Source organism: Dasypus novemcinctus, unplaced genomic scaffold (genome assembly GCF_030445035.2).
Source record: "Dasypus novemcinctus isolate mDasNov1 unplaced genomic scaffold, mDasNov1.1.hap2 scaffold_284, whole genome shotgun sequence".
NCBI classification, from domain to species: Eukaryota; Metazoa; Chordata; class Mammalia; order Cingulata; family Dasypodidae; genus Dasypus; species Dasypus novemcinctus.
This window is the reverse complement of record NW_026688249.1, coordinates 26894-46344: the sequence shown is the minus strand read 5'-3', so window position 1 is coordinate 46344 and position 19451 is coordinate 26894. Positions and strand designations below refer to the sequence as shown.

General features: G+C 39.5%; 1 long non-coding RNA gene across 2 annotated transcripts in view; it reads left to right on the top strand.

The window, feature by feature from the left end:
- The window catches only part of LOC131277678 (uncharacterized), a 57690-nt gene that overhangs the window by 18152 nt on the left and 20087 nt on the right, over positions 1-19451 (top strand). The gene's annotated exons all lie outside the window — the stretch shown is intronic.

Sequence of the window (19451 nt, the reverse complement as noted above, 5' to 3'; positions counted from 1 at the left end):
GCGCGGAGGACACCCCCACGCGGGGGACACCCCTGCATGGCATGGCACTCTCCGCGCGCATCAGCACCACGCATGGGCCAGCCCCACACGGGTCAAGGAGGCCCGGGGTTTGAACCGCGGACCTCCCATGTGGTAGACGGACGCCCTAACCACTGGGCCAAAGTCCGTTTTCCCCTTCAATTTTTTTTAATGTGGTGTATTATGTTGATGGTTTTTTTTTTATGTTGAGCTAACCTTGCAATCAGGAACAAATCCCCCTTGGTCGTGATGTGTAAGTCTTCAATAATGCTGCTGGATTCAATTTGTCAATATTTTGTTGAGAATTTTTGCATCTCTGTGTTCATTGAAGAGATTGGTCTGTACTTTTCTTTCCGTGTAGTGTCTTTATCTGGCTTTGGTGTTAGGGAGATGTTGGCTTCATAAAAAGAGTGGGGTAATTTTCCCTCCTCTTCATCATGTTGGAAGAGTTTAAACAGGATTGTTGTTAATTCTTTTTGAAATGTTTGGTTGAATTTATCTCTGAAGTCATCTGGCCCTGAGCTTTTCCTTGTTGGGAGGTGTTTGATGATGGATTCAGTCTCTTTAAATATGGTTGGTTTGTTAATTCTTGTATTTCTTGTAGTGTCAGTGTAGGTTGGTTGTGCCTTTCTAGGAATTTGCCCATTTCTAGGTTGTCATTGTTGGCATACAGTTTCTCATAATATCGTCTTTTGATTCTTTTTATTTCTGTGGGGTCAGTCATTACTTCCCTCCTTTCATTTCTGATTGTATTTATTTGCCTATTTTTCTTCTTTGTTAATCTTGCTAGCAATTTGTCAATTTTACTGATCTTCTCAAAGGACCAACTTTTGGTTTTGATTTTATCTATTTTTTTTGTTGTTGTTGTTCTCAATTTCATTTATTTCTGCTCTAATCTTTATTATTTCTTTCCTTTTGTTTTCTTTGAGGATTGGTTTGCTGTTCTTTTTCCAATTTCTCTAGGTGTTCAGTTAAGTCTTTGAGTTTAGCGCTTTCTTCTTTTTTAATATAGGTGTTTAGGGCTATAAATTTCCCTCTCCAGACTGGCTTTGCTGTATCCCTTAAGTTTTCATAATTTGTGTTCTCATTTTCATTTGTCTATACATTTACTGATTTCACTTGCAATTTCTTCTTTGATCTACTGATCATTTAAGAGTGTGTTGTTTAGACTCCACACAGTTGCAAAGTTACCTTTTTCCTGTCTATTCTTGATTTCCAATTTCATTCCATTATGATCTAAGAAGGTGCTTTGTATAATTTCAGTCTTTTCATATGTATTGAGACCTACAGTGTGCCCTACATGTGGTGTATCCTGGTGAAGGGTCCATGGGCACGTGAGAAGAATGTATAACCTGCTGGATTTGGATGCAGCATTCTGTGTGTCATTACGTCTAACTCATTTATTGTTAAGTTCTCTGTTTCCTTGTTGATCTTCTGTCCAGTTGTTCTGTCTCATAATGTGAGTGGTGTATTAGAGTCTCCAGTGATTATTGTACAGATGCTTGTTTCTCCCTTCAGTTTTGACAGAGTTTGTCTTATGTATTTTGGGGCACCGTGGTTAGGTGCATAAATATATTGTGGGTTGTCCTTTTAATTAATATATAATGGCCTTCTCTGACTCATAACTTTTTTTCACTTCAAGTCTGCTTTGTCTAATAATAGTATAGCTGTCCCTGCTCTTTTTTGGTTACTATTTGCATGGAGTATCTTTTTCCAACTTTTTACTTATAGCTGGTTTGTATCTGTGAGTCAAAGGTGGGTCTCTTGTAAGCAGCATATGGATGGCTTATGTGTTTATTATCCATCCTGTCAATCTATATCTTTTGTTTGGTGCATTTAATCCATTAACAATCAATGATAGGACTGTAAATGCATTGTTTACTTCCTACATTTTATTCTTTGGTTTTCATGTGTCATGTCATATTTTGGTGTCTTTTTTCTCTTGGTTATCCTTTCTGCTCTTCTTTTGTCTCTACTCTCCTCCAGGCCTTTCTCTTCTTTTTCTTTCAGGCTCTATGGCTTCCTTATTATTTCCTGCAATTTGGATTCTCTTTTACAAACTCTCTTAGTTTCTGTTTGTGGATATTTTATACTCACCTTCATATTTGGAGGACAGTTTTGCTGGGTGCAGAATTCTTGGCTGGTAGTTTTTCTCTTTCAGTCTCCTTATTGCATCATACCACTGTCTTCTTACCTCCATGGTTTCTGATGAGAAATCCATACTATTACTGGGCATCCCTTGTATGTGATGATTTGCTTCCCTTACTGCTCTCAGAATTTTCTCTTTATCTTTGACTTTTGACATTCTGAATAATATATCTTTTGGAGTATGTCTATTTGGATTTATTCTGATTAGGATAAGGTGGGCTTCTTAGACATGCAGGGTCATTCCTTTTGTGAGCATTGGGAAATTTTAACTATTCCCTTAAATACTATTTGTAATCCTTTTCCCTTCTCTTCTCTTTCTGGAACTCCCATCACATGTATGTTGTTGTCCGTTTTCTGTTGTCATTCATCTCCCTGAGCCTCTGCTCATTTTTTTTTCCCGTTTTTTTCCTCCCTCTGTTCTTTTCTCTCTTCAGTTTCAGCTGTTCTGTCTTTGGTATCACTTATACTTTCTTCTGTCCTTTCAAGTCTGCCTGAAATTGTTGTAGACCTTTAATGTGTTTTTGATGTCACCTATTGTGTCTTTCATTCCCATGAGCTCTGTTGCTTTTCTGTTCCACATTTCAAATTCTGTTTTTTGCTTGCTCAACGTCTTCTTGATGTCATTCATCCCTTTAGCCATATTGTCCTTCAACTCACGAATTTAATTTTGGAAATTGGTACACATCTTGTTAATTAGTTCTCTCAAATCCTGCATCTCTTCTGGGACTTTGATATATTCCTTTTCCTGGGCTATGTCTTCCATTTTCTTCTTCTGGCTCATAAATTTTTGCTGATTCTAGGCACCTGATTAGTATGTAGTTTACTCAGATGCTCAATTTCTTTGTCTTTTGTTGGGATTTGTAGCAGGAGGCTGTGTGTTACTGTTGCTCTTTGATTCTTGATTCAACCTGGATCATTAGGCTTGTCCCTGTTAGTTGCTCAAAGGTGTAACACAGCCTGGATCAATCTGAAAGGGTCCTACCTGGAGCCTAAGAGCCTTGTAATTTGAACTTTCTTATAAAAAAAGTCTCTAGCCTTCTCTGGCAGCCCCCTCCCATTTTCTGGGTAAGAAATAATTCCACTCCCTTCTCCATCTTCAACAATCAGTCCCCGTTCATAGAGGAGATTGAGAGGGTCAGGTTTCTTTACTCTCTTGCAGCCTCCTAAGACAAACAATGGCAAGGCCTCCCTGGCCTGGAAGGGGCTGTGGGACACAACAGACCAAATTTGTGGGTCAAAACCTGAGTCAGCCTTAGATCTTGTCCCTCTCTTCCCTGTTTTCTGGGAAGGTACATCCTCCACAATCAGTGCCAGCTATAAGAGAGGGAGATTGAGAATGTTGGATTTCTCCAGTCCTGTTTAGTGTCCCAAGGTAGACAACAGTGTGGAAGGGCTGGTGGGACACAGCAGACCAGAACTGTGGGTCAGAAGCTATCAGCCTTAGGCAGTGCCCCTCTCTCTCCCCTTTCTGGGGATGGTAGATCCCTGGATACCCCTTTGTAGTCAGCTCAGAGGCCTTTGTGTCCTTTTTAAATTTATTTTTAAAAGATCCTTAGATTACATAAAATGTTACATTAAAAAATATGAGAGATTCCCATATGCCCTACTCCCTACACCTCCCACTGTTCCCAACATTACTAACTTCTTGCACTAGTGTGCCACAATTCATTACAATTGATGAACAGATTTTGATGCATTGCAACTAAGCATGGGTTATAGTTTACATTGTAGTTTATACTCTCTCACACTCAATTCTGTAGGTTATGGCAGAATATATAATGGTCTGTGTATTAATCAGGGAAAGGGGTACTGATGTAAAATACCAGAAATTTTTTTTTTAACAAAGGGTATTTATTTGGGGTAGGAGCTTATAGATAGCAGACCATAAAGCATAAATTACTTCCCTCACCAAAATCTATTTTCACGTGTTGGAGCAAGATGGCTGCTGACATCTGCAAGGGTTCAGGCTTCCTGTGTTTCTTCCCTTCCAGGGTATTGCTTCTCTCTGGGTTCAGGGTTCCTTGCTTCCCAGGGCTCCAGCTTCAGCATCAAACTGCAATATCAAAACTACAACATTAAGAACACTTAACTCTGTCCTTTGCCTTGCCTTTTATCTTTGTGTCCCTGCTGATCAAAGGGTGGGGACTCAATGCCCTTCTGGCACAAGTGACTAACATAATTACCTAATCAAGTAAACCTATGAATCCAACATAATTTAATATGCCCCCCTAAAAAAGATCAGTTTACATACATAATCTGATATTTCTTTTTGGAATTCATCCATAATATCAAAATGCTACAGCCTGTATCTGTCATTGCAATGTCATTCAGGTCTATTCCAAGTCCTGAAAATGCGCCCATATTATACCTCTTTTTCCCTCTCCCTGACTTCAGCACCACCAGTGGCCATTGTCTCCACATCAATGAATAGTTTTTCCACTGATAGAACCACAGTACATCTATAGTAGAACACCAGTAAGTTCACACTAATCTATATTTTATTCTCCAATCCTGAGGATTCTGGAATGGTGATGCCTGCTCTACCTGAGAGGTGACTTTGAACTCATTTGGCTAATAGATGAGACTTTCTTGCTTGCAGTTGTTGACTTTCTCAGTTTCTTGGTATGGTGGTTGTCCATCCTCACCTCCTTGTTAGTTGTCCTGGGTGAGGCCAATGAACTGGAGAGTAGGTGTTACACCTCCACTGAGTCTCAGGGCCCAGCTGACACATGAACCATCCAGAAATTTAAGTCTTTTGGATGTACACCTACCAATTCCAGCATCAACTATAGGTTCAAATAAAAGAGATAGAAGAGGCATGTGTAGAGAAGCACATTTGAGTCCAACTCTGTCACACTTGGGAGCACAAACTCCAAAGGAGGACCCAGTGGCCAGGCAACAATCTCTGGAGCTATCTGCCCTGAACATATGAGCTGGGTATCTCTGGATCCCTCAAGTGTCCCACTATTTGTGGTAGCATCTGCTTCGGCAGTCTATGACATCCTGCAGAGACATTTTAAGTGTAAATCTCTGATGGCCTCCTGGCTTACTTTGAAGTCTCTTAGCCATATAAACTCATGTATCTTTACCTTCCCTCCCTTTAGTTCAGTGTCCAGTCTCATTCCTGGGAGTCATGTCCCATATTGGGGGAGAAAGTAATGCATTTTTATGCTGAGTTTGGCTTAGGGAGAGGGCACATTTGAGTAACATGGAGGCTCTCAGGAAATAACTTCTTAGGTATCCTACATCACTAGGATAAGTTACAAATTTAAGAGCAAAAAGTACATAAGCATAGTCATCAATCTCAAGGGTATATCAATAGGCCATCCTTTTTCACTAGTCCTTGCTCCTTGGGGGATTGTTGCTGTAGCGTTAGAGAATGTGGCAGAGCTCCCAAGGATAGGACTTCAATATTCTTTCAGTTATTGTGTGAATCTCTACCCACTGTGGCAATGCCCCATGAACATTTGAACATATTTATATACCTTGTATATATCCCCACATGAACTTCCTTCCATATATCCCCCATCATAGACACCCCACACCAGTGGTCCTCCCCTACCATAGGTGTAACCCTTTTGTTATCTAAAACTTCTTCAAAAATGAAGCCAAGAATATTTTCAAATTCACTTAATAGGAAAATGAAATAATAACGAAAGGTTTAAACATCATAAATAAAATACATAACAATTTAAGAAAACAAAAATAAAATAGGGTTAAAAAGGAGTATTTAAAAAATGAAAAATAGTTAAAAAATTAAGTTTTGCCTTTCATCACTGTAATATATGTTGTCCTATATGTACAGTTACATTTTCTTCCATTACTTCCCCAGTATTTTACCTTTTTCATTTTTTCTTCAAAGCAGTTTTAGGTCACAGTAAAGTCATACAGAATATAGGGGACTCCCATATACCCAACATCCCCCCCCCCCGTTTTTCACCTTTCCTTCTTAAGAACCTTTTTTTCATATGGATGGTACATTTGTTGCAACTGATGTACAAATATTAAAACATAGCTGCAAACTATGGTCAGTGGTTTCTATTATGGTTTACATTTTAGACCATATACCTTTATGCATTTTTGATGAAACTTAACATGGCCTATATCCATCATTGCAAGATCATACAGAACACTTCCTTTGCCCCCTAAATACCTACTCTTCCATTGATCCCTTTCCTCCCTCTCCCTCCCCTCAGGACCCACTGTGCCCACAAGGCTTCACTCCTTGAAGGACAAGATTTGTAATTCTTGCAACAATGCTGACACAGTCGTCTGTACTCCCCTATTGGGAACCACCCATACTCTCCAGAGACACCCTCCCCTGTGTTTGAGAACATATCAAGACTCCCCTGTATGGGAGTTTAACTCCTTTCCACTCATTATGTGGGTCTCCCCCACTGATCCAACACACTATGACAAAAGCATCACTTGCACCTTCTCTAGAAGACTACTCAGGTATGCCCTGTCCTAAATGTACCTCTGTCCAGCACCCTAAACCAGTAGCCCTTCCTTGTCATATTGCCAAAACAATTTTCTCAGCATTGTAGTCTCAACCACATACCTGCCAATCCCCAGTGTTCACTTGCTACCTTCCCCAACCCTTCCCCCATTTCCATGGACCATCCAACCCATCCTCCTTACCCTAGCTCCCTGTCAAGCTTGTACCACCCAACCCAATAGTATCCCTACACCCCTGTCATATCCCTTTACTGCACAACTACTCACACCTTATCATAGATTTCACCCCTATGGGCATTGGGTCACAATCTTCTCCCTTTCTATTTCCTGTAAACCTATCTTCCAGACTCTAGCTCCCTGAGTTGGCTCACTTAACTTAATTCTTATCAAAGAGGTGATGTAATATTTGTCCTTCAATGCCTGGCTTGCTTCATTCAACATAAGGCCCTTCAGATTCATTCATGTTATCCCATGTGTTGTACTGTATTCCTTCTTACAGTTGAATAATATTCCATTGTATGTATAGACTACATTTTGATTATCCATTCATCTCTTAGTGGGCATTTGGGTTGATTCCAGTTTTGGCAATAGTGAATAATGCTGCTACGAACACTGTTGTGCATAATCAGTTCTTGTCTTTTGTTTTCAGTTCTTCTGGATATATACCCAGCAGTGGAATTGACGGGTCTTATGACAGAACTACAGTTAGATTTTTGAGGAAATCCCAAACTGTCATCTGAAATGGCTGGGCCATTCTACATTCCCACCAGCAGTAGATGAGGGCATCCATTACTCTACATCCTCTCCAACACCTTAGTCCTCTGATTTCTTTAATGTCCACCATTCTGATAGAAGTAAGATGGTATCTCGTTGTAGTTTTGATTTGCATTTCCCTAATAGCTAGTGATGTTGAACCTCTTTTCATATGCTTTTTAGCCTTTTGTATTGCTTCTTTGAAGTGTCTGTTCAAATCACTTGTCCATCTTTAAAATGGGTTGTTTGTCTTTTCATTTATTTATTTATTTTTAAAAATTTATTTAATTCCCCCCTCCCCCGATTATCTGTTCTCTGTGTCTATTTGCTGCATCTTGTTTCTTTGTCCGCTTCTGTTGTCGTCAGTGGCACGGGAAGTGTGGATGGCGCCATTCCTGGGCAGGCTGCACTTTCTTTTGTGCTGGTTGGCTCTCCTTACGGGGTGCACTCCTTGTGCATGGGGCCCCCCTACGCGGGGGACACCCCTGTGTGTGTGGGGGGCACTCCTTGTGCACATCAGCACTGTGCATGGGCCAGCTCCACACAGGTCAGGGAGGCCCAGGGTTTGAACCGCGGACCTCCCATATGGTAGACGGACACTCTAACCACTGGCCAAGTCCCTTTCCCATGTCTTTTTATTTTTGAGATATAGGATTTCTTTACATATGCTGGATATTAGGCTCCTATCAGATATTTGGTTACCAAATACTTTCTACCATTGTCTTTTCCCTTTCATCGCAAACTTCTTTCTGGTGCAAATGGTTTTAATTTTGAGGAGGTCCCATTTATCTATTTTTTTCTTTTGCTTCTCATGCTTTGGGTTTGAAGTTCATGAAGACATTTCCTATTACAAGGTCTTATAGATGCTTCCCTACTTACCTTCCAAGGTCTTTATGGTCTTGGCTCTTATAATTAGATCTTTGATCCATCTTTAGTTAGTTTTTGTATAAGGTGTGAGATGGCTATTCTTTTGGATATTCATATCCAGTGTCCAAGCACCATTTCTTGAAGAGGCCATTCTCTCCCAGTTGAGTGGGCTTGGTGGCTTTGCTGAGGATCAAATGACTGTACATGCCATGATCTATATCAGAACTCTCAGTTCAGTTCCATTAGTTATTAAGTCTTCTTATGCCAGTACCATGCAATTTTGACCACTGTAGCTTTGTAGTATGCCTTAAAGTCAGGTAGTGTGATTCCTCCAATTTCATTTTACTTTGTCAGTATGTCCTTGAATATTCAGGGACTCTTGCCCTTCCAAATAAATTTCATAGTAAGTCTTTCCAATTCATTAAAAAAACGCTGTGTTTTATTGGGATTGCATTAAATCTGTAGATTAGTTTGGGTAGGACAGACATCTCAATGATATTTAGTCTTCTTATCCATGAGCAGGGAATATTCTTCCATTTATTTAAGTCTTCTTTGATTTTCTTTAACAGTTCTTTGTAGTTGTCTATGTATAAGTCATTTACTTCTTTAGTTAAATTATTTCTAGATATTTGATTTTTTTAAGTTTCTATTGTAAATGGTATTTTTTTTCTTGATTTCCTCATCAGATTGCTCATTATTGGTGTAGAGGAATGCTACTTATTTTTTTGCATTATTCTTATAACCTTTGACTTTACTGAACTCATTTGTAAGTTCTAGAAGCTTTGTTCCTGAGGGCTTTCTCTGTATAGGATCATGTCATCTGTACATAGTGAAACTTTTTTTTTCATAGTGTAACTTTTACTTTAAAAAATATATATATATATATTTATTTATTTCTCTCCTCTTCACCCCCCCAACCCCAGTTGTCTGTTCTCTGTGTCTATTTGCTGCATCGTCTTCTTTGTCCGCTTCTGTTGTTGTCAACGGCATGGGAATCTGTGTTTCTTTTTGTTGTGTCATCTTGTTGTGTCAGCTCTCCGTGTGTGTGGCACCATTCCTGGGCAGGCTGCACTTTCTTTCACGCTGGGTGGCTCTCCATATGGGGCGTACTCCTTGCACGTGGGGCTTCCCTACACCGGGACACCCCTGCATGGCACGGCACTCCTTGCGCGCATCAGCACTGTGCATGGGCCAGCTCCACACGGGTCAAGGAGGCCTGGGGTTTGAACCTCGGATCTCCTATGTGGTAGACAGATGCCCTAACCACTGGGCCAAGTCCACCGCCCCTTTTTACTTCTTCCTTTCCAATTTTGATGCCTTTTAAATCTTTTTCTGGCCTCAGTGCTCATGCAAGTACTTGTAACACAATGTTAAATAAGAGCAGTGACAGTGGACATCCTTCTCTTGTATCCAATCTTAGATGGAAACCTTTTAGGAGTTCATGATTGTCTATGATTTAGCTGTGGGTTTTTCTTGAATACCTTATATTATGTTGAAGAAGTTTCCTTCTATTCCTATCTTTTGGAGTGTTTTAATCAGGAAAGGGTGTGTTTTGTCAACTGCTTTTCCTGCATCTGTAGAGATGATCATGTGTTTCTTTTCCTTGATCTCTTTAGGTGGTATATTTTATTGATTGATTTTCTTATGTTTAATGCTCATTGCATACCCAGGATGAAACCCATTTAGTCATGGTGTGTAATTTGCTTGATGTGTTGTTCAATATGATTGGCAAGTATTTTGTTAAGGATTTTAGCATCTGATTCATTAGAGATTGGTCTGTAATTGTCCTTTCTTGTACCATCTTTGGGTTTAGTATTAGGGTAATGTTGACATCCTAGACTGAGGTAGGTTATGTTCCTTCTACTTCTATTTTTTGGAAGAGTTTAAGCAGGATTGGTGTTAGTTCTTTCTGGAATGTTTGGTAGAATTCACATGTGAAACTGTCTGCTCCTGGGCTCTTCTTAGTTGGGAGGTTTTTGATGACTGATTCTATTTCCTTACCTGTGATTGGTCTATTGAGTTCATTTTTCTTCTTTCACCAGTGTAGGCTACTTGCGTGTTTCTAGGAATTTGCTCATTTCCTCTATATTATTCTTTTTGGTGTATAATTTTTCAAAGTATTCTCTTATGATACACTTTATTTCTGTGGGGTCAGTGGTGATTTCCCTTTCCTCATTTCTTATTTTATATATTTGCATCTTCCTTTTTTTTTCTTTGTTAGTGTATCTAAGGGTTTGTCAATTTTATTGATCTCTAAGAACCAGCTTTTGGCTTTATTTTTTCTAGTCTTTTCTAATTTTCTATTTCATTTAGTTCTTCACTAATCTTTGTTATTTCCTCCATTGTACTTCCTTTGGGGTTAGCTTGTTGTTCTTTTTCTAGTTCCTCCAGGTGTGCAGTTAGGTCTTTGATTTTAGCACTTTCTTCTTTTTCAGATCAGCATTTATGGCTGTGAATTTTCCTCTCAGTACAGCTTTGCTGCATCCCATAGGTTATGCTATGTTGTGTTATTTTTTCATTCATTTCAAGGTAATTACTGATTTCTTTGCAAATTTCTCTTTGACCCACTGATTGTCTAAGAGTATATTGTTTAACTTCTATGTCTTTGTGCCTAATCTGCTTCTCTGCCCCTTGCTGATTTCCAGTTTCAGTCCTTTGTGATCAGATAAGCTACTTTGTGTAATTTTAGTCTTTCCAAATTCATTGAGAGCTGTTCTGTGGCCTACAATATGGTCTATCCTGGAGAATGATCCATGTGCTCTCAGAAAGATTGTATATTGCACAGAATTTGAGTGTATTATGTGTTTGCCAATTAGGTCCAGGTCCTCTAATGTATTATTTAGGGTCTTTGCTTCTTTATTGATTCTCATTGAGATATTCTGCCTAATGGTGATAATGGTGTATTAAAATTCCCCAGAGTAATTATAGAGGCATGTATATCCCCACTTAGTTATTTCCCTTGTTTGTCTCATGTATTTTGAGATTCCCGGGTTTGGTGCATAAATATTTATGATTGTTCTTTCTTCTCAATAGATTTCTCCTTTTTTAAATATATAGTGTCTTTTTTTGTCTCTTATAATAGTTTTGCATTTAAAGTGTATTTTGTGTGTTTTTAGTATAGCTACTCTAACCCTCTTCTGATTATTGTTTGCATGTAAAATTGCTTTCCATCCTTTCACTTTGTCTCCTTGCATCCCTGGGTCCTTGATGAGTTTATTGTAGACAGCATATGGATGGTTCATATTTCCTTATCCATTCTGCCAATCTGTGTGTCTTGACTGAAGAGTTTAAGCCTGTAACATTCAATGTTATTACTGTCAGTGAATTACTTATATTAGCCATATTTTTTTAGACTTATATATGCCATATGTTGTTTTTATTTCACTTCTTATCTTTTTATTCTTACAGTCTCCTCCACCTCTCTCCTTTTTTCCCTTTCATCCTAAAGAACTCCCTTTAGTATTTCTTTTTTTTAAGATTTATTTTTTATTTTCTTTCTCTCCCCTTTCCCCCCAATCCCCACATTGTCTGCTCTCTGTATCCATTTGCTGTGTGTTCTTCTTTGTCTGCTTCTGTTGTTGTCAGTGGCATGGGAATCTGTGTTTCTTTTCATTGAATCATCTTGTGTCAGTTCTCTGTGTGTGCAGCACCATTCTTGGGGAGGCTTCACTTTCTTTTGCACTGGGTGGCTCTCCTTATGGGTGCACTCCTTGTGCCTGGGGCTCCCCTATGTGGGGGACACCCCTGTGTGGCACAGCACTCCTTGTGCGCATCAGCACTGCATGTGGGTCAGCTCCACACAGGTCAAGGAGACCCGGGGTTTGAACCATGGACCTCCCATATAGTAGATGGACACCTTATCCCCTAGGCCAAGTCCACTTCCCTCCATTTAGTATTTCTTGAATGGCAGGTTTCTTATTGACAAATGCTGTTAATTTCTCATTATCTGTTAATATATTGAAGTCTTCATTTTTTGAATGCCAGATTTTCTGGATACAGAATTTTTGGCAGGAAGTTTTTTCTTTTAGCACCTTAACTCTGTCATACCACTGCTTTCTTGCCTACATGGTTTCAGATGGGAAATCAGCACTTAATCTTTTTGAGCTTCCCTTGTATGTGATGGATCTCTTTTCCCTTGCTACTTTCAGTATTCTCTTTGTCATGAGCTTTGGACAATTTGACAAGTATATGTCTTGGGCAGAGGTGTTGGGATTTATACTTTTTGGGTTGTGCTGTACTTCCTGGACATGTACATCCCTTTCCCTCAGTAAGGTTGGGAAGTTTTCAGCCATCATTTCCTCCAGCACTCCTTCTGTCCCCTTTTCCTTCTCTTTTCCCTATGGGATGCCTACAGTGCATATGTTTCTGCAATTCAAATCCTTAAGTCCCTGCTGGATTTTTTGTCTTTTCATCCTTTTGTTTTGCTATTTGATTTCAGATGTACTGCCTTCCTCATCATTGAGTCTTTCCTCTGTCTGTTCACATCTGCTGTTTTGTGCTTTCAGTGTATTTTTGATTTCCTGCATTGTGCCATTAATCACCATCATATCCATTATCTTTTTATGTATGTATGTTTTCAATTTCTTCAGTATATTCTCCCAGTGTCTTTTTTTAAGATTTATTTTTTATTTATTTTTCTCCCCTTCCTCCCCTCCCCCCGTTGTCTCCTCTCTGTGTCCATTTGCTTTGTGTTCTTCTGTGTCCACTTGTATTCTTGTCAGTGGCACCAGCAATCTGTGTCTTTTCATTGCATCGTCTTGCTGCATTACCTCTCCATGTGTGTGGCACCACCCTGGGTGTGCTGCACTTTTTTGCACTGGGCAGCTCTCCTTATGGGGTGCACTCCTTTTGCATGGGGCTCCCCTATGCAGGGGACACTCCTGCATGGCACAGCACTCATTGCACACATCAGCACCGCACATGGGCCAGCTCATCCCATGGGTCAGGAGGCCCTGGGTTTGAAATTTGGACCTCCCATGTAGTAGGCAGATGCTGTATCTGTTGAGCCAAATCCACTTCCCCCTGTTTCTTTTTAATATCCTCAATCTCTTCCTTCACTTCTTTAAGTTGACTCATGATATTTGGACATCTTTGATTAGTTCCATGTTCTATATTTCCTCCTTTTTTTCAATTTGTTCGTTAGCCTGGGCCATGTCTTCCTGTTTCTTAGTATGGGCCATACTTTTTTGTTGGTGTCTAGGCATGTGTTTATCTTGATGGGTTTATTCAGTTGGTTAGCTTCTCTTTCTGCTCTAGTGTTTTATTTTGTTATTGTTTTTGCATGTTCTAAGTTTTCACTTTGATACTTCATTCGTCTTATTGTATTTCCTTGTCTGTGTTGTCTTGAAAAAAAATATGACCAGAGGAAAGGAAAGAGATAATAAGAGGAAAAGAATAATAATAGCAGTAATAATAATAAAAGGTAGAATAGGGGTCATACAAGACCTAGGAAAATAAATACTCCACATGAATGAAAAATCTTAAGGACAGTGGAATAAGTTTTAAAAAGTGGAATAAAAAAATGAAATGAGAAAAAATAGAGAAAAAGAATGAATTAAAAGCCTGGAATGATGAGTAGAGAGGTGAAAAAGAAATAAAAATTTTTTTAAAATTGAAGACCAAGCAAAATAGGCAAGGTGCATGAAAAAGAACAGAAAACAGAAGATAGATAAATGAAGGAAAGAAAAGAAATTATGTAGGTAGAAAAAAATCAGTAAAAGTAAAATTGGGGGGACAAAGAGAGGGGAACACCACAAAAAACAAAACAAAACAGCAGCAATGACAACAACAAAACAACTGAGGAAAGACAGCCTTCTCTTTAGGCCCCTAAGGAGCTTCTCAGGCTGCTGGTGTTCATCATTCACCCTGCAGCCTACCTTCTGCAGGCAGGTGATGGACCCAGTTTTAGTGATTAAAATTTAAAAAGTTAAAATAAAGAAGGGGGACTTTTTTAAAGCAAAGAAATAACAGGTCCAAGAGCACTTAAATCAGAAAGAGTGCCAGCATATTCCTTGTTATAAATTGCTAGCTGATGCCTGATAACCAGTTGGGTCACACCTTAGACCAGGGGTCTCATAAATGCAAGGCAGAACTCCCTCCACTGAGCTAAATTGTCTCCTTAAGTTCATGGGTCTTTAGAGAGCTAGGTGCCACCTTCCCCAGGTGTTTGTAGACTTCTGTACTTGCTAGAGTCCTGCTGATAGGCGGTTGTGGCCAGCCCCTCTCTAGTCTATTGGCTTTCTCTCCCCAGGAGGGCATCTGGGTGTGACAGCCTTCCTGAGGGGATCCCACCTCCCCTCTCCCAGGCAGATTTGGGTTTCTTCCAAGATTCCAAGGGGCCTGAGCTGGCCAAACTCACCACAAAGAAACCACTGTGCATCATCTGCCAGACCCCTCTTCCTCCCAGGGAACACCCCTTCCCAGTCCCTTGGCAGCAGCAAGCCAGGGGCCATGTGGCTACTTGCCGGGATTGTGGGGTACATGTGCAATTCCCAGCCACAGGGATGAGCAACTCCTGGTTTTCTTCTTTATCTTTCCAGTACCTTCCAGATGACTCAGAGCACCTTCCTGTTCTATAAATATCCAGAGCCCCTCCTTTAGATAGGTACCTGCCTTCTGGGTGCTTTTTTTTGTAGGCTTGTAAGTCTCTACCTACCTTCTTCATCCCTTTTCCTGGCAGTCCTCAAGGCTGTTTTTTGGGGGGAAGTGGGTTTGGCCCAATGAATAGGGTATCCACCTACCACATGGGAGGTCCACTGTTCAAACCCCAAGCCTCCTTGCCCCATGTGGATCTGGTCCATGCACAGTGCTGATGCACATAGGGAGTGCTGTGCAATGCAGGGGTGTTCCCTAAGTAGGGGAGCCCCACGTGGAGGGAGTGTGCCCCATAAGGAGAGCCACCCAGCACAAAAGAAAGTGCAGCCTGCACACACGGAGAGCTGACACAACAAGATGATGCAATAAAAAAGAGACAGATTCCTGGTGCTGCTGCTAAGAATAGAAGAGGTCACAGAACACACAGCGAATGGACACAGCAGACAAATGGGGGCTGGGGAGGGGAGAGGAAAAAAAATCTTTTTTTTTTTAGTTGTTTTTTGATGTTTGGTCCTCTAGAATATCCTCCCAGTTGTCTCTATTCCCTTGGCAAAAAAATGCTAGACCCATAGGAAAGGAAAGAGGTAAGAATAATAGTAATAATAATGCAAAAAATTTAAAGAGGAACTGCATAAGAGCTAGGAAACTAAGGAATATAAGTAAAAAACCATAAAAAATACAAAGGAATAAGAATAAAAAGAGTTGGAATAGAAAAAATTAAACAAGAATGAAAATAGAAAAAAATAGAATGAATTAAAATGCCAAGCGCATCAGAAGACCGTAGAAGGAAAGAGAGAAAATGAAAAAATGAAGACCAAAGAAGAACTGGTAGAATGAAAGAAAAGCAACAGAAATCAGAAGGCAGAAAAACAAAAGGAAGAGAAATAAAATAGGTTGAAAAATAAGTTTAGAAAAAGGAACAAGGAACAAAGAAAACAAAAGAGTAACAAAGAAGCCACCCTGGAAGAGCAGCCTTCCCTCTTAGGCCCCCAGAGACCTCATAGGCTGCTGGTGTTCATCAGTCAGTCACGTACAGCCTGCCTTCCACAGGTGATGCATCCAGTTTTACCAAGTGAAATAAAGGACAAAGAAAAAAATCCAAGAAACGGTTAAAAAAACAATAGAATCTCAGCCTTATGTCCCTATCATGAGGTGCTCGCTGTGTGCCTACTCTCTCTGGATCCCTTCACTCAGGAGGTAGGTACCAGGGCTCCAACCAGGCACCTACATGCAAGGCAGGGGCTTCCCTCTTGTGCTGCAGCAGCTCTATGAGCTAAACAGGCTTTTGGAAGCTTGTCTGGTTCTTCCTGGCCCTGTTTCCCTTAAGAGTTGGACTTTCTAACAGCTTTCAGGGGCTGGGCTAGTTGGGTGCCCATCCCTGCCCCTCCTTGATCAAGTTCCTCTCTCCAAGGGTGGCTGGGTGTGACAGCCTGCCTAAGCAGATTCCCCCTCCACTCTCCCCAGGGCCACCTCAGTGCTGGCTGACATCCTCCCTGAGATTAAAAGGGGGCTGAGGTTTCCAAACCCACAGAAGAGAAACCACTGCCCACCCTGCAGCAAACCTGCTTCTTCCCAGGGAATGCTCCCTCCCCCTCAGCTGGCCTTTGAGGGCCAGGGGGTCCATGGAGGCTATTTGCCTTGAGGGTGGGGCTTGCCCACCACCTTTTCCAACCACAGGGGTTAGCACCTCACGGTTTTCCTTTGAGCTCTTTATCTCTTTGTCCACCTCCCTCCTGAATGATGCCTGCTGCCTCCTGTTCCTTGGATTCCCAAAACAGCTCACTCAAGTTAGGCCCCTGCCCCCTCTCTCCCATTTTTTTTTCAAAAGAGATGAGCAGTACCCACTTCCATCGACACCATTTTCCAGATTAGTGCATCTACAAATTTTTAATCTGCTCAGTGAGTGAAAGGAAAACATGAGAATTATGTCTCCCCACGTAGAGAAAATCAATAAAGGGCTAGAAAGTATAAATTTAGTGGAAATAGAAATTCTGGAGTTGAAAAGTAGAATGATGTGAGAACTTCTCTAGAGGTGGTCAACAACAGGTGTTTCCCTGACTAAAGAGCTAAACAATTCCCTCAGCAGCCTGGAGTGTGCACCTTCCTATTTCAGTCCTTCCTCTCCCAGATCATGTGCACTTCAGAAGATGTAGCAGTGAGACCTTCTAGTTTTCTTATTAATTTTACTGGTCACTAGTGATGTTGAGTGAATTTTCATACCCTTGCTCATGCTTAACTCACTGCAGATCCTGTGATTTAGCATATAAAGAGGAGGGGACTTGGTCAATTATTGTGTTTTCAGAGACCTCTATTTCCTTCTGAGAACCAAAAACTGCACCCAGCCTGAATGAAAATACGCCAGTGGAGACACAGCTCTGTACTCAGACATATTCCACATCCTTGCCTCTGAGTCCCCATGAAATTTACAGGAAAATTTTGTCCTCCATTAACAGGGAGAATTAGGACTCAAATTTCTGTGAACCCCAATATCCCTCAGAGAATCCCACATATTCCTACCCAAGTCAACCAGATCTCAATGAAAGCCCTCCTCATATTATATAAATTAGTCTATCACAGTCTCACAAGGGAGAAAGGTGATTGTTTTCTCTATTAAAGATACTTATTGAAGCCATTTAAATTGGAGAATTGGTTTTTCCATTTCTGTAAACAAAAATGGCTGCTGGGATTTTTATAACTATTATATTGAATCTGTAGTTCCCTGTGGGTAGTATTGATATTAGAACAATACAGTCTTATCATTGTTGAAACAATGGGTGTCTTGCCATATGTTTAGGTCTTCTTTAGTTTCATTCAGTTGTTTGCTAGTGTTCATGTGTTTTATCCTTTCATTAAATTCATTTTAGCTATTTTATTTGTTAGCAGCTAATTGAATGGACTTTTTTTTTTGCTGTGCTGTTTAAATGAAAGTGACTTTTGTGCCTTTATCTCCTACTATGCAAGTTTGCTTAATGCCTTTATTGTTGCATTAGTATTGTTGTGGCTTCTTTGGAATTGTGTATTTAAAGGAGTATGTCATCTATAGGGATAGCTTTCCTTCTTCCATTCCAGTATGGATGACTTTATTTCTTTTTCTTACCCAATTGCTCTGGCTAGTACAATGTTGAAAAGCAGTGATGAAAGTGTGTTAACTTATCTTGTTCATGAACTCTTGGGAAATATCTTCAGTATTTCACTATTGAGTGTAATGTTAGCCATGGAGTTTTAAAATGCAGCTGTGAACAGAGTAGAATGACTTTCACAAATGACCATACATGTAGTGAGCAGCAGAAAGTCTCCAGATTATAGGCATCCTGTGAGTGCATTTCTGAAATCCTGGAATGTGAGTTAGTTGTAGGATACCTACATTTTTGTGGTTTTGAAGAACTTAATTCTTGCTGATGTCCATATGTTCAAGGTTTAATAATAAGATCATGATAGACTATGCCTGAAATATTTTGATGTGTTCTTAAATTTTAAAAATTCAATAAACCCTATTAAATGAATTTTTCTTTCCTCAGGTTATTTATAAAATAGTATTTTAATTGGAGTAAGAACAAGTATTAGCCAGAATCCTTGAGGACCATGTGTGTGTCTGATGATAGGTATCAAGCCATATGGTGGTAATATTGTAGTCCAGATATAAATGATGCTGAACCTATTTGATTATGTATCTAAAGCAATAAATAATTTTCAGAATTTGCTGAATATGAACCATGATTGCTAACACCAAATGTGTATGTAAATAGATTCATTTAAAACTAAATAGAAAATAACTGTAGTCATAAAATATAAAAAATTAAAATCTAATGATTGTAGGAATACAATACATTAAATATACAAAAACAAGACTAATTCAGAAATGAAATATAGTATAACTTATTGAAATAACATATACATATTGCTTTTGAATATATATAGACTTTTATAGATCATTGATTTTGAAAATCTATAGACGTATAGAGAATGACTAGATTTTGGCAACGTGGTAATGTTTCTCAAGAGAGGAGTACATGTAAAAGGAACATTCAGTAGTCATGTGGAGAAAGAAAATAGGCAAGGAAAGGTGCAGTAGAGGTAATGAACTGAGTGAAGACCCTTCTTGGAAGAGTGGTGGAAATATAGAATCTGAAAATATCAGGAAGAAAGCTTCCATATTTTAAAATATTTCATAAAACATGTAGAAAGAGAAACAGAGCTGTGTTGTTAGAAAGCTATTTTCAGTTTCACTTCTGTCTATGAAATTTTTTTAATCATGAAAACCAAGAGAAAAAAACATTGTTATTTTCAAGTATCAAAGTAATACAGGGAGAAAAGGAGTAGGTGCAGAGTAATCCACAACAAATGAATGAAAGCTCTTTGTCATGATCTATATTATGTACTGAAGTATACTTTCTGAAAAGTAGAGAACAGGCATTAAGAAAATGAAATAATACATGATAAGATATCATAAATTTAAAAAAACTCAAAAAGTGAATGAGAAGAAATAAGAAAAATGGAAATACAGCTCAAAATTGAAGTATAATCTCTTAAGAAATAGGGTGACAAGATAATGCTTAAGTAGATAAAGTGAAAAGCTGAAAGGGCTGAAATATTTAATGAAGAATGTTAAAGAT